The sequence below is a fragment of the Mustela putorius genome, unplaced genomic scaffold, assembly GCF_011764305.1.
Source record: "Mustela putorius furo isolate JIRA1106 unplaced genomic scaffold, ASM1176430v1.1 tig00003932_pilon_pilon_pilon:0A:0A, whole genome shotgun sequence".
Taxonomy (NCBI): Eukaryota; Metazoa; Chordata; class Mammalia; order Carnivora; family Mustelidae; genus Mustela; species Mustela putorius.
The window spans coordinates 7,787,190-7,799,347 of record NW_025422077.1 but is presented as its reverse complement, the minus strand read 5'-3'; positions in this window follow the sequence as shown (position 1 = coordinate 7,799,347).

The window sequence follows — 12,158 nt, the reverse complement described above, 5'->3', positions numbered from 1 at the left end:
GTTCTTCACTCAGATAAAGAAATTAAAGCACCTGTTATTCACTATCACCCCCACAACATCACACTAAAGTGAATTATAACAAAATATAACTTAGTGTGTTAACAGAAATAAATTCGCTTTATGAACAACTCGTTACATTTTTAGGGGGTGTTTACTCATTCCCGTGAAAAACAAAACTTCTTCCCCATCCCATACTGGCTGTTGGGTGAGGATTTCAGAACAAGCTAACTTCGTTCACATCTCTCACCTGTTTTACCAGTGGGGAAACTGAGGGTCCACGGGACCATAAGCATGGCCCAGTCTCGGGCGCCAGCTCCCAGCTGAGGAATAGCCCTGTGCAGGGAGAGCCTTTTGAATCCAAGTTCAACGTACCTGTCCGCCCCACCCCTGTCCGTCCACGGATGGGTAACAGAGTCCTGGGCATGGCACCAGGAAACTGAACAGACTGCCATTTTTGTTTTGTTTTTGTTCTTGTTTTGTTTTGTTTTCCTTTGCCCCTTTCAGGAGTCTGCCCTTGATAGGGCCTGCATCCTGCCCCACTCCGCAAGTGCCTTGTAATGCAGGTGGCATATGTCCTCCTTGTAAGGGACAAAGAGATCACGCTATCTTCGGAGTGTTCCAGCACGGTAGGTCACAACAAAGGAGTGACTAGGCAGGGTGGTGGCAACACTGACTCCAAAGACCTTAACACCAAGACCCATGAGTGCTGGGAATGAGTGACTTATGAAGGATCCCTGGACCCTATCCTGGTTCTGACCAGTTCCTGGATACCTAAGTGGACATGCGCACCAGACTACAATCGCCAATAAAAACCCCAGGCCCCAAGCAAAGAAGAGCTCCATGCTCTTTCCTTTCTGAGTCTCCTGGACGATCCATCCATCTCTCTCTATATATATATCCATCTTCAGTCAGCTCTGCTGGCTTGCATCTGATTTCCATCCTTTGCGAAGCCAAGGACCCTCCTGGACCCAGCCTGGGCCTGCCAGCATGAGGAACAGTGAGGAAGGATGGGTGGAGGAGATGGGGGAGTCCCAGGGGGCCTCTTCCTCCTTGAGCCTGTCTTCTGAGACCTGTATGCCGTGGTCTGGACTCTTCCTGAAGCCTGGCACTGCCTGAATTTTAGGTATCCATTTAGCTGGGGCATTGATTCTCCAGCCCATTGGGAAAGACTTGGTATACAGCAAATTCTTTACAATGTCTATTCCTCTGCCTCCTCCAGGAAGACTGTACTTTAGGTAGTAAGAACTTACTGCTGATGTTTGTAGAGAGCTAGAAATTACGGGAAAGCACACTAGTATGTTTGTTTTTTGTTTTTTGCAACATCAGGGTTTAATCTAAAATAAATACTATTTCTCCCATACATAGTGCTGGGTATAATGCAAGTAGGAGACTTTCATTTGGGAATTTTAGTTTTGAGCAATAGGAACCAACTCAGGTTTACTTAACAAGAAAGAAGCTACAGGAGAAAGGATATCAGGTAGTTGACAGAATTTCCAGAAGGACCAGACAATTAGGCTTGGGAACCATGTGGCCAGAAACAACCACCAAAATCATAGCCCAGAGCCTCTCATGTCCCTACAGGGACCAGAGACTAGCCACTGGAAGTGTTTCTAGAACTCGTACGGCAGCCACCATCTGGCATTGAAATGCGTCCTGTCTTGCCCCTGCCTTCTCTCGTCAGTAGCTTCCAGTGGAAAGCCTGGGCTGGGACCCTGACAGGCAGGGTGTGTGTCACTGCCTGAGCTGCAAGGGAGTCTGGGAAGGTGAGCCTCTGGCATTTTCTTCCTTGAGAGCACAAGGCAAGCTTTGTCTGAGGAAGGTGGGGGATTCCTGAAACGTAGATACTTAGATGTGGGGCGGCCGAAAAGCATAACAAGAAGACTCGTTTCTGTTCAAACTAACTTCTCAGAAAGTTGGGGCAGCAGAAAATATGTTTAATAGTGGTAAACAAAATCTATTGACTTGGATACAGCTAGGATATTTTTTCTGCTTTAGAAAATCTCATCCTAGGGCTCAGTCGATTGTCTGCCTTCATCACAGGTCATGATCCCGGGGTCCTGGGATCAAGTCCCTCATGGGATTCCCTGCTCAGCAGGGAGTCTGCTTCTCCCTCTCCCTCTGCCCCTCCTCTGTGCTTGTGTGCACGCTCTCTCTCAAACAAATAAAACCTTAGAAAAGAAAATCCCATCCTAACAGATGCTCAGATGGTGTCGATGACCCCCTTAGCACAATTCATAGTGACTTCTTAGAATTCTTTATCTTCGGGAAGTGTGTTGAAGCCCAGAACCCTACTGAGGCTCGCTGTTGAAGCCCAGAACCCTACTGAGGCTCGCTGAGAGCCGATGGGGGGTGGGGGGGGCGCCATTCTCAGGCCCAAGAGCAGTATGTGGAGGGTCTGTAAACCACAGCCGGGATTTCTCCTTCTGGGCTCTCACTGATGCACGTCAAGTGGTTCTGTTTCCTTCTCCTACTCAACGTCCCGGCCCCGTCCCTGTGTTTGAAGTGTGCCTGAGTGGAGAAGAGTGATCTGTCCCACAGCGAGCATTTCCCAGGTTCTGTGAAAGGACTCCAGCCAGGAGGAACATGACCCCGGCCTTTCCCAGTATGGGAGGTTGGCAACCGTTGACTTCGTGTCAGGTTACCCAAACCCTTCCACCAGAATGCTGCTGAAGGCTGGAGGACCCGGCAGTGGGGGGCAGCTTAGCCGGAGCAAAGACAAAACGTTCTTTGGACTCAAGATTGATCTCTTCCAAGCACACAGCTGGGAAGGTGCCCGCCGGTCTAGCCATCCATGCACAACCCACGGCTTTTAGAACTTCGTGTTTTACCCCTTGCCGCTGAGAAGTTGCCAGCAGTTTTCTGCCTGGGGGAGGTGGAAGCTCCCAAGGGCCCCGGAGAGACTCCTTGTTTTGAGCAAACAGGCCAGGAAGGAGCTTTAGGTCAGCGAGTTGAGCGCGTGCTTGATCCTGACCCCCTGAGGCCAGTCTGTACCAGCCCACTGCACCCCTGCAGAGTTAGAAGAATTTTTTTTTTTCTCCTCAAATGTGAATTTAGCCTGAGCAGAAAAGTAGATCGCTCTTGGGAAATGTTTGTGAACCTCTCCAGGCAAACATGCTCTCAGGAGGGCTGAACTTGGCTGGAGGGCCCTGTCCCCGCGTCGCTTGCGCCGGAGCAAGCTTCTGGCAAGAGCTGTCCAGCCCCGCATAGTGTGACCTGGGCTGATTCTTTCTGTTTTTATGGGAAAATAAACCTAACAGAAAATGCATTGTCACAACCCTTGAAAGAAAGCCCAGCTCGATACTCATTCACACTGTTGTGCAACCATCACCGCCAACCAACTCCAAACCTTCGTCAACCTCTGCAGCTGAAACTCGGGCCCCACTAAGTCTCACCTCTTCATCCCCCCGACCCCCACCACCTCTTCTTGGGGCGACCCCGCTCTACCCCGTCTACTGAACCTGAGTACCCAGGGTACCTCCTGTGAGGGGAATGACACAGAATTTGCCCTCCTGGGCTGATTTCTTGCCGGCATTGGAGTCACAGTGGGCTGAGCTCTGAGGAATGGGCCATCTGTGACTCTAGGGACAGGTGCCGACTGGTGGTCACCAGGCCCCATGGGTGGCGATGGGTGTTTTCCTCTGAGTAAACAAACATTCATCTTCCTGAAAAGAGTTTAATTCCAGAGTAGGGAGGGAAGAGGAGGACAGAAACTAGGAGAAGTAGGACTTTTCTCTCTGGGGCTTATGAGGCCTTAATGACAAGGGGCAAAGCCACCTGGGGAGCCTCACGGCTGGATGGCAGGTGCTCCCATAGTGCCCTGTGCCCCAAGGAAGCCCATGGATGGCTGTGTGGGTGACCGCGAGGGTGACTGAGCATGGGCTGGGTGCCCTTCTGGTCGTGTGGCCCTGTCACCCCCTGAGTGGTGCCTCAGTTGTCCCCAGTGACACTCAGTTGACAGGCAATGCACCATCTTTGAGCAGTGGGGAATGTGAGGAGGCTGATGGCAGCTGGCACTGGCGGCCACCCGCCAAGGATGGGGTGGGGGGGCAACTATCTCATGAGACTGTAGAGATCCCAGACTGCATCACGGCAGCACCTCAGAGGGAAAACAGGGCAGCAAAAGCAAAGTGATCTGTCCTAGAAGAGCGGGAGGCAGCGCCCTTGGGAATTCTTCGAAATTCCAGCAAGAATCCTGGTGTGAACCCATGACATCCACATCTTGGTGTTAGAGGAGAATTGTAATTTCCTTTTTACACAAAGGCTTGTGGGATCAGAGACACCCAGTGAAGCATGTTTGACTCACTGTGCTGATCAGATTTAATACTTGTTCCCGAGAACTAGATCTGATGCCCAAGGAAGAGTCGGGGTCTCCATCACCCCCAGCACCCTTGCTGGAGGAAACACAGAACTGGGCTCGTTGCAGAAGGCCATTCTGATGCAACCTGGGGGGCTCCAAATATGAGAAAGTTTGATTTTAAAGTGTGTCATATGGGGGCACCTGGGTGGCTTAGTGGGTTAAGCTTTTCCTCTCATGCCGGGATCCCAGAGTCCTGGGATCGAGCCCCGCATCAGCTCCCAGCTCAGAGCCTTCTGCTTTTCCCTCTGTCTCTGCCGCTCGCCCCCAGCTCGTGCTCTCTCCCTCTCTCTCTCTCTCTCATGTAAAATGAATAAAATCTTTTAAAAAAATAATAAAGTGTGTCATAGGTTCCATTTTTCTGTGGCTTAAGTCAGAACACACATTCTAGGGACCCTTTTCTGCAAGCCAGGGCAACACCAAGCATGGGTTAGGAGCCACTTGGAAGGAGATGCAGGAATTTAAGCACATAGTGAATATGCAAGCTGAAGCATGGAAAATCAAACCGTGGAAACTGGGTTTTAGTTGCTGCAAGACCTGGTGGGTTTCTGGGGCACCTGGATGACTCAGTGGGTTAAAGCCTCTGCCTTCGGCTCAGGTCATGATCTCAGGGTCCTGGGATTGAGCCCCATATCAGGCTCTCTGCTCAGCAGGGAGCCTGCTTCCTCTCCTCTCTCTGTCTGCCTCTCTGCCTACTTGTGATCTCTGTCTGTCAAATAAATAAATAAAATCTTACAAAAAAAAAGAAAAGACTTGGTGGGTTTGAAGGTAAAGTGCCCACAGAGAATTCATAGCTTCCAGACGCTTCATGGTGCTGGGATACGGAGGAACTGGTAATTATGTGCTGCCAAATCATAGAGGTCCTAGTAACGAGAGCCTTTTCCCCTTGTTCCTTGGTATCCCAACCATTATCCCAGCTACTTCTGCCCCTTCCCCCTTACCCCAGGCCTACGGGAGAGGCTGACGTAAATTATTCTCCCTCTTTTCTCAGCCAAGAAATTAAAGCTCAGAGAGAAGCCATGGTGTGCCCCCAGCTCCGCAATTAGTCCATCACTCAGGCAAGATGAGAGCTCCTGCCCCTCCTTTTCCTCCATGGTGGTCCTTCTCACTTGGAGAGCGGTAGGTACCAGGCCTCTCTGGGTTTGTACAACTTTGCCAACCTCATAAACAACCTCAAAGTCTTCGTAAAGCCAGCTGGTCTACTCCTTCTACACCTTCTGTGTCTTTTCTCAGAACCGTATCTTGCCAGAAAGCTTCTTTAACCACATGAGCCAGATAGACCCCCCCCCAACTCCTTGATAAAATTCCTCTACACCTGGAATGGGCACCCCACCCCAGAGCACATAGTGATGCATTTTCTAGAATCATTGGCTACTTGCTTGCCAATTAGAGAGTGAGTTTGCTGAGGAATGGACACCCAGCTACACCCTACACCCTATGCTCCTTTAGAGTTCTCTGGACTCAGGTCAGGCTGGAACGAGCGATGCTATGTCCTGGGTGCCCCCCTCCCCCATACCAGAGATTCTGATTTCAGGGTTTGGACAAGGCCAAGAGCCTGCACTTTGAACAAACATCTAAAGGGATCATGATGCACCAAAGGGAGTGTTGGTTTAGACATTCATTCATCCAAGACACATTAACTGAGCACCTACCATGTGTCCAAGGAGCAGGACAAGCAAGAAGGGCATTGCTGTCCTAGAGTTTACACCCTAGAGGGGGAGGCAGCCATAAACATGCAAACAAGCAAATCGCAGAATGCGGCAGTAGCAAGAAGGACTGTGCAGAAACTGCAACGCAGCATGGAACAGAGAGGGTTTGGAACAAGCAGCGGAGACTTCTAGCGCAAATACGCTCTCGCCCTGCACTTGTACACCACAGTGTCCACGTCACTTGGTGGCGTGGGTCTTCGGCTCAGCTCTTGCAAATACAAACACCTGCTCTTACCGTGGCAGCTGCCCTGCCTTTCAGTGATGTGATATCTAGATTCTAAAGAGGAAAGATAATTAAAAAATAGCTTAGGTAAGTAAGCTGTATCATATTTAGGCTTTGTGTAAGGAAAGAAATGGCTGTTTCCAGCTAGGTGCATCTTAAATGTACGTAGGAAAAAATATATATATAGTTAAAAAGAGGGAGACTCTAGGGTAGTCTTCTACAGTCATGTAGAACTGTTACTTCAAGGGAAACCCCTTCCTTTGGAAAAAAGGACGAGAGCACAAGAGATAGGGCCTCTCCTTTGTACCAGAAAATATGTGGGTGTTAAGCTGACCAAGCTGACATCTTGCTCTTAGACCTTCCAGCACTGTGAGAGAACTGCTTTCTGTCGTGTAAGCCCCCCAAGTGTGGCATGTGTTATGGTGGCCCTGGTGAACCAACCCAGGCATCTACCAAGGAGCCTTGGTGTCTGTCAGTCTGTCTTTTTTATCTTTTCACGTGGGAGATGTGCTAGGTCTTCATCTGGCTTGAGCTACTTGGGGACAGTGTCGCGCCGTCAGCATCCCTCTGAGGATCTCTCCCTGGCCTTGTCTCCTGGGAAAGTCCCAGCTTCAGTGATCCCTTGATGGTGACAGCGCCCAGCTCCCCAGCTTGGACCCCCAGGCCTCTGCATCAGTTCTCCCCTGCAGGGGCCTATTGTCACCCATTAAGTGAGCTTCCAAACCTCGTTCCTGGGAGCGGTGTCACATTCTCTCCTGTAGGTGTGAACGGGCAGCATCTTTGGGTGTTTTCTCCTTCTCCCCTCACCCCTCCTCATCTCCCACTGAACACCTCACCGACACGTTGGGCAGCCTCAGTTTCCTGAAAGTAATTCTTGGTCCTTTAGAAGCCGCAGGCAAATTCCTGGCGGTTCAGTTGTGAAGTGATGAAAGTACCTGTAATATCGGCCGTCTTTGCTCAGGCACATCTGGTTGGGGGCACAGAGGTCGGTGTGTCCCAACCTTCCTGTTGCAAACGCAGTCTGCAGCAAACCTACGAGCTGGTATACCGGAGACGCCCAGCACTTTCTCGTTACTACGGGCGTCTATGGCCGAAGCTCCCCCAGATCCCTGCAGTTGGAATTTGTCGTCATTCTAGAGTCTACAAGCACAGGGGCAGCTGAAGATCTGGTCTCCGGGGGGGCCTTGTTGGCCAGAGCCACATTCTTTCACCAGAGGTGGGGTGCTGTCTCATCAGAAACAGATCTCCAGCCCCGGAGTGCCTGCCTTTCTGGAAATTATAGAATGGCGTCCAAACTGTGAGCTGAAGATTAGTTTGCATGACAGTGATCTCACCTGCGTGGAACTGACTGGCCCCCAGGCCACAGCCACCAAGTCCTACATCGTCCGTGCAATCATGGGCTGGATTTTCGTCTCTGTCTTCCCCTTCCCACTGCCTCTCCCTTAGGTCCCACCTTTGCTTCCGTGTCACCTGATGCTCACAAGGCCTTCTAACAGGGCACCTTCTCCCTGTTTCGCCTCTAGCCTCTTCATGCCTCCACCCAGAAGAATCTTCCAGATTTGCTTCCAAGTTTCTGATTATATGCAGAGTAAAATCTGACCCCCCAGCCCAGCGTCCAAGGCCTTCCAAGTTCTGATCCTACCTGATCTTTCTGATCCTGTTTTCTGTGCTTCCTCTTCTCCTGTCATATCCTTTAGCCAACCTTAAGCAGGTGGGCTGGGGCCAAACAGCCTGGGTTCAAATCCTAGCATCGCCACTTAGTTGCTGTGTGCTGGGAGCAGGGTGGGGAGGGGGGAAATCATCTCCTGCTTCTCCTGTGCCTCAGACCCTGGAATCTTCTCACCCCAGGTGGGTCCTCTCCCTCGGCCCCCGCTCTGCCCCACAAAAGCATTTGGCACTTTCGTATCATAGCGCTTTTTCTCCCCCTCTATTTGAATATAGATTTGTCCAGAGCAGGGATTGGAATTATGTCTTGGTCATATTTGCACCCTACAATATAGCATCGAAATGGACACTTTGTAGAAATGGAGACTGAATAAATGTTTTTTTGGAGGAGGAAAGGAAGGAAAGAATTTTCCGGTTGGCTTGTTAGTATAGCGTTTCTCCCTTCTGGGTTACGAATGATGTCATTCTGTCTTGTGGAGTGTGCAGTTCCATTTAGTGCATCGCAGTGCCTGCCACACCCCTGGCTTCTTTCTGTCTCTCTTCCCAGGGATGGGGCCTAAACGTGCTCCATAAGCTGTCACGGCCAGTGTCACAGATGGGAAGTGACATAAACATGTCCTTCCAGCCACAGCTGATTGATACCTAAGCCAGAGGCAGCCATGTGCTGAGATGGGCCCCGGAGAGCCTGGCTGCATCCCAGATGATCTAGAGCGATTCTGTATTTCAAATGGAAAGGTGACAAATTAACCCAATCAAATGCTTGCTCCTGAAGAATACACATGGCAGGGCACAAAGATCAAGCAAACCACTTGGGCCTGAAATTTCAATCCCAAATGATGCTGGATTAGTAAAAATATTAGCCGTCAACACTTAACAACGTGCTACTTTGCTAAGCACTTAGTATTCGTGATGATGGACCCTCACGCTTCTCATTTAAGGGACAGGGGATTAGGGAGGTGAAAAATCTAGCCCACAGAGTCTTGAATTCCTTGCCTCAGTACAGCTCTGGGAGTTTTGGTCCAGGCCCCATGCTTAGATGGGCAGTTGGCCTCACAGTCCTAAGCATCCTGGCTATGAGCCTTCATCCTTAACGGGGACCCGGGTCCATGAACCCACCCAGTCTGAGGCCCCACCTCAGACTCCCAATCTGTGGGTGGATCAGGCAGTTCCTCACCAGGGCTTACTATGAGGGCCCTTGGGAAGTAGGGCTGTGTACGAAGTATTTCTCCACTAGCCTGTCACAAATGCCTGCTTTTGCTGTCATGATTGTATTTCTTTGATAGAAAGATGTAGAAGTGTAAAGCACAGTACTTTGAGGGTATCTTAGAGTTCTGGCCTCCTATAACTTCACTCCCTCTCCTTTTAGACCCCCCCACTTCAAAGCAGGGATTCCCCCTCAAATTCTCTCTTCTCTCATTCCATGGCCTATCTTCTTCTCACTCTTGGGTCTCTGAATAGAGAAAATAATTTTCTGTTCTCTTGTACATTTGCTTTGGGAATCACAGTCTAATCCAGAAGTCCACCAAGTGTGAAAACTGCTTCTCATAGAAGAGACCTTCCATTTCTGTTCTAACATCATGAAAGATGAAAAGAGCCCCCACTTCAGTGATCTCCAAACACCCCTAGGAGGGGTAACACATTAAAATACTGTCACTTAAGTACAACCGTGTTCATTGGGTCCTTTCCAGAAGATGCTTACCTAAGAGTATGAGTTCACTGTAAACTAAGAGACACAGTAGGCAAGTTAGTGTTTGGGGACAGCCTAAAATCATGTGCCATTCAGTATAGTTGCAATGTGGTAATTGAGTCTGGGTCCTACCTCTGGGGACCTGTGCAAAAACCACAGTAAAAGAAAAAGAAGTCTGGCAAGGGAGTGGAGGGGGAGTGAGAAGGCTCGGGATCATGGGAGGAGATGAAGGGGGAACTTATTCTGTGCTGGAACCAGGACCAGGACCAGGAGCAAAGTAGGTTGTTCTGCCGAGCTCCTCTGGAGATCTGTGGCCTCTCCCCTTTCCACGCATGGGCTCATCTTTGTTTCTGTGATTGGAAGGACAGATGGGTGGGAAGACATGAAGGAAATAATCAAGACCAGCAACACCCACAGTAGCAAAATAAGCTGTAACTCACAAATTGCCCTTAAATGGCCTGAGGAGTGATTCCAGACCAATGTAGATCATTGTAGAGCTGCTGATAGAACACATGCAAACCATTTTTCATATACATCTGGGGCTCATCTCTCTGTCACGTGCCTTCTGAGCGGTATTTGGGATAATCCTCGTGGTGGCTGTGCATAACGTGAAAAACTGATGCCAGCTGGGATGAAATTGAATTGAAGCAAGGGCTCTGCCAAGTCAGCAACTGAAACAGCCGCCCTCCCTCCCTCCTGCCTTCTTTGAGAAGATCGATTTAAGACTCTCTAGACAGATTGATGAGGGTAAAAAAGAGACAACGCACATCACCAATGTCAAGATTGAGAATCCATCCTTGCAGATTCTACAGATGTTTAAACATTGGTTCTCTACTGGGCATTATTCTAACCCCCACCCCAAGGATATTTGGCAATGTCTGGAGACAGTTTTTATTATCACAGTTGGGGAGCTGGGGGATGCTACTGGCATGCAGTGTAGGTAGAGACCAGGGACACTGCTAAACATCCCACAAAGCACAGAGTATGCCCCCTCAACAGACTTCTCTACTCCAAAATAGCAATAATTCCTAGTCAGAAGACCTACATTAAAAGGATAATAAGGGAATATTGTATATAACTTAATGTTAATAAATTCAACAACTAGTTGAAATAAACAAGTTCTTTGACAGACACAAACCACAAAATCTTACACAATAAGAGACTGATAACCTGGATAGTTGTATGTTTACTAAACAATTGCACTTGTCGTTAAAATCTTCCCACAAAGAGGGGCACCTGGATAGCTCAGTTGGTTAAATGTCGGCCTTTGGCTAAGGTCATGATCTCAGGGTCCTGGGATTGAGTCTTACATTGGGCTCCCTGCTTAGCAGGGAGTCAGCTTCTTCCTCTCCCTGTGCCCCTTCTCCCCATTCATGAGTGTTCTCTCTTTCTCTCTCAAATAAATAAATAAAATTAAAAAAAAAACCAACTTCCCACAAGGAAAAATCCAAGCAAGATGGCTTTACTGATTAATTTTATGACACATTTATGGAAGAAATTGCTTCAATTCTATCTAAACTCTTCCAGAAAATTGGAAAGGTGGAAAACTTCTCAACTCTTTCCCTGAGTCAAGCATTGCCCTGATACCGTATTCAGCCAAAGATGATACATGAAAACCACAAGCCAGTCAAATCCAACAATATATATATATATAAAATAATACATTATGACCAAGTGGAGTTTATTCCAGGAACTCAAGTTTAGTTTAATGTTTGAAAAATTAATGAATATAATTTATCCTATTAATAAGCTACCAAAAAATCACATGACCATCTTAATAGATATAGAAAAAGGATTGACCAAATTCATCATCCTTTCCTGATAGGAAAGGATGAGCACACTAGAAATAGAAGGGAGCTTCCTTAACCTGATAATCAGAATCTATGAAAAACCTACAGCTAACATCATAATGTCAGAAGACCGAATGCTTTCCTCCTGAGATCATGAACAAGTCAAAGATGTCTGTTCTCACCATTTCTATTCTATCATCATTGCACTTGATGTTCTAACGAGTGCAATAAGGCAAGAAAAAGAAATGAAAAGTAGCTAGATTGGAATGGAAGAAGTACAGGTGCCTTTATTCTCAGACAACATGATCATCCATGTAGAAAATCTGATGGCATCCACAAAAAGCTACTAGAACTAATAGATGAGTTTTGAAAAATATGGATCAATATACCAAAGTCATTTGTATTTCTATATACCAGCAATGAACAGTTGGAAATTTAAATAAAAATATATTAGCAATAGCATCAAAAATATGAAATACTTAGGAATAAATCTGAAAAAAAGATGTGAAAGACCAGACCTGTGTACTGAAAACTATAAAAACAATGCTAAGTAAAGTTAGAAAAGACCTAAAGAAATAAAATGATATATTATGTTCATGGATCCAAAGACCATTTAGGATGTAATTTCTCCAAATTGATCTGTAGATCAACATAATTCTAATAAAATCATAGCAGACTTTTTGGTGCAGATTAAAAAAATAGGTTTTCAAATTTATATGGAAATTCAAAG